Consider the following 4,053-nt stretch of genomic DNA (forward strand, 5'->3'; position numbering starts at 1 on the left):
TGGAGTATACCATCTGCTGCACTGGTTCTTTTGGTTGAAGGTAGAAGATGATAAGACTTACTGGCTTCTATAATCCAACGTAAGTCAATACTTTACTGGTTTAAAAATCATATTAATGCCTATAATCTCTTGTCTTCCTTAAATTTAAAACGATTGAAAAATTGTATCTGTCCTTTTGTCCCAGCATAGAGAATCCAATAGTTCTTCTTTAAAATGGGACAAGCCCAAATACCAGGTATGGATATCCCTTTTTTGAATTCCTCTCCTCCCATTGGGACCTCTGGATATAGCTGGAGGAATCTGATATAGCTGTCTCCTGAGAGACTCTGCCAGAGCATGACACATACATGCCAGGATTCTCGTTGCCCAGAAAGGGTAGTGGAGGAGTGCACAGAATATGATGGTTTTAACATCTGAGGGTCTCAGGATGTTCTAGCTCTCTAAGTGTACTGAAAGTTGATGATAACTTCTAAAAAGTCTTAAAAACTTTCTTGCTCTTTCTGAGGGTAAAAGGCTGCTGGCTTAGGTGGTTGACTAACAGCAGAGGATTAGGGAAATGTGGCCTTTGTTCTATCTCAGCAGTAACTGCACCTCTTTAACTTTCAAGCTGTCCATTGGAAGTCACAGGAAGGAAAAGGGAAACTTAGAAAACTGATTATAGCATATATTACTAAGTTGTAAAAGAAGTTTCCTATGAAAGCTATCTAAGGGGAAAAGCATAAAGATCCTAAGCAGGGAAAGGGAAAAATTCTTCTAAGCAGGGAAAGGGAAAAATTCTAAGTGGGGAAAGGGAAAAAATTCTAGTAAGGGAAAAAAGTTCCTATTCTATCTGCTTCTCATCTCTTTGTCCTTGGTACTTATACATCTTTCAGAATGCATGATCATATGTTAAATGGTTCATTGCAGGTTCACACAAAAATGAAATCATAAAGTGAAATACAAGTTTACCACAGAGTGTGTTTACATGCATATCCATTAGGAGTAATTATCTGGCTAACCATCCATCACCTGTCTCAGCTCCACAGGTTCACTGAAGGTTTAAAACCATAGCTAAGTTATTAGTGAAGTTTTGTATAGATAAACCCAGTCAATATTTTATCCTCTGTTCTAGCACCTATAATAAATCACTAGTTCCCTTTTTATGACCTTTGGTTAATTGTTTTACAACCTCTTGGAATGTGCTATGAGTAGAAGAAAGTCTGGTTACCATCTAAGAGCAATTAACTGGTGACACTTGGGAGACAGATAGAGTTCTCAGTGACTATCAGAAAAAGACTTAATAACAGTCCCTCTATAAAAGAGCTTAATAATCCCTGATATAATTTTAGGAATTCTTATAGAATCATCATTAAGACGTAAGACATCATCTATTTGTTTATACAGCATTACTACAAGACAGTGCATCTTCGTAGATCTGCAGAGATCTGCTACAAAGGGGTGTGATAATACTTAGTGATTGTTATATATGTTTAATAATAACAGGAAAAGCATATTAATAGCAGGAATCTTTCCTAAAATGAGTTCTCTTACAGCCTTGTCCAATAAGAGCAAATCTGTCACATATTATGTTATAATCCAAAGAAGGCCATCTCAGGAAGATCACCCACTATTATTCAGCTTGTCCCATTATGTGGCTCCTGGACAACACAGATGCAGACAGATGTTAGCAGCCAACCATTGGACTGGAGAACAGGTCCCAATGGTGGAGTGAGGGAAAGAACTGGAGGAGTAGAAGGGGCTTGGTAACCCCAGGGAAGAACAAAATTTCAGCCAACCAGACCCCTGCCCCAAAGCTCCCAGGGACTAAACCACCAACCAAAGAGTACACATGAGGGACCCATGACTCCAGCTGCATGGGGTGAGGGATGACATTGTTTGGCATCAATGTGCAGAGAAGCCTTGGTCCTGGAAGGCTTGATGCCCCAGTGGGGAAACGCCAGTGTGGTGAGATGGAAGCAGGGGAGGGGAGCACCCTACAGGGAGCAGGGGAGGGATGGGATAGTCGGGTTTGAGGAAACCGAGAAAAGGGATAACATTCAAAATGCAAATAAATAAAATATCCAATAAAAATAAAAATATTTTTAAAAAGATTATATTTTATATTGTTTACCGTATAGAAGTAGATAGTTTGGGATTTTAAATGTTCACAGCAACAAATGCATACTATTGTAAAAAATCATTTAACCTGGGAAATGAGATAAAACCACTGAAGATGTAGTAGAAGAAAGGTGAAGAACAACTAGAACTACATTTTGCATTTAGTAAAAGCAATAATTGTGTATCTGAATCACTTATAACATGTTTTATGCTTTTGGTATATTCGAAGTATTTTGTGTTTAATTTGTAAAAAAAAAAATAGCTAGGGCTTTCCTGCCTTTGATTTAGTTAGACAAACCTCTTTGTGAAATGAATCACTGAGTTTTTTCTTCTATCTAGTCTTGCTCTGTTCCATTATATCAACAAAAAAAAAAAAAAATGTGTCTCCAGTGTCTTTAAAATATTGCTGTATTTAGTTGCAATCCTTATGTCCTCTTTATTGTGATTGTGGCCTCCTTAATATGGCCTTATCTTAATGTATGAGTCTTAAGCAGGAACTTTAAAAAGTTATTCCTGAATTTAACATAATTGAATAATTGAATATACTAGACTCACATTTAAAAAATTATTAATTATCTAATTTGTTTACATCTCAAATGATATTACCCTTCTCAGTTTCCCCTCCACAAACCCTCTATCCCCTCCAGTCTCCCCTCTGCCTCTGTAAGGGTGCTCTCCCACCTGCTTACCCATACCTGACTCAGAGCCCTAGCATTCTCCTATGCGGGGACAACAAGCCTTCACAGGACCAAGGACTTCTCCCAATGATGCCCAACAATGCCATCCTCTGCTACATATGAGCTGGAGCCGTGAACATATATACTTCTTGTCTAAGAAACAAAATTATTATTTCCTGTAGTAGAATCATTGCATCAAAATCAAAGATTATGCATTTTCTAAATTTCTTCTCCAGATACATAAAATTTCCAGTTATATTTACTATAACAAGATGGAAATTTTTTTTTTGCTCTCTTAGATAATTTTATTCTAACTCAACCCAAATTAGAATCATTTTGAAAGTGGAATGTCCAGTTGAAAATATACCTCCAGGGTTTTCCTATAGGTAAATCTTTAATATGCATTTAAAAAATATTTTATTAGATATATTTCTTTACTTACATTTCATGTTATTCCCCTTCCTAGGTTCATGTCCATAGGCCCCCATGCCCCCCCTCCCCCCCTCCCCCCAACCCCTCCCCCCATACAGGTATTCCCCACATCCCCTGCTGCCTCCCCCCATATTCCCTGCTGGGGGCTCAACCTTCAGAACCACTTGCTTCTCCTTCCACTGGTGCCCCCAACAGGCTATTCTCTCTGCATATGCACAGATGGAACCCTGGGTGATCCATGTATAGTCTTTTTGTTAGTGGTTTTAGTCTCTAAGCTCTGGTTGGTTATACATTGTTTTTTTTTTTTTTTTTTTTTTTTTTTTTTTTATTAATCTGAGTATTTCTTATGTACATTTCGAGTGTTATTCATACTTTCCTGATTTCCGGCAAACATCCCTTCCCTCCCCACCTCCCTTATGGTGTTCCCTCCCCCCTCCCCCCATTGTGCCTCCCCGACCAGTCTGGTTCATGGGTTCAGTCTTAGCAGGACCCAGGGCTTCCCTTCCACTGGTGCTTACTTAGGATATTCATTGCTACCTATGAGGTCAGAGTCCAGGGTCCAGTCCATGTATAGTCTTTAGGTAGTGGCTTAGTCCTGGAAGCTCTGGTTGTTTAGCAACAAGATGGAAATTTTTAGGGTCTAGAATCATAATATCCCTTCAGTTGATGGAAATAATATCAAAATATAAAATACATAAATAACACTAAAACCTTCTGAAAAAAATCACACAAAAGCTACTACTGTAGAAGCTTCCTAACTAACTAATATGTAGATTATAAATATATAATCTATATAGAGATATAAAAATATACTATAGCAACACAACTTGAACGAAGTGCATATCAG

This window comes from Rattus rattus, chromosome X, assembly GCF_011064425.1.
Source record: "Rattus rattus isolate New Zealand chromosome X, Rrattus_CSIRO_v1, whole genome shotgun sequence".
In the NCBI taxonomy this organism is placed as follows: Eukaryota; Metazoa; Chordata; class Mammalia; order Rodentia; family Muridae; genus Rattus; species Rattus rattus.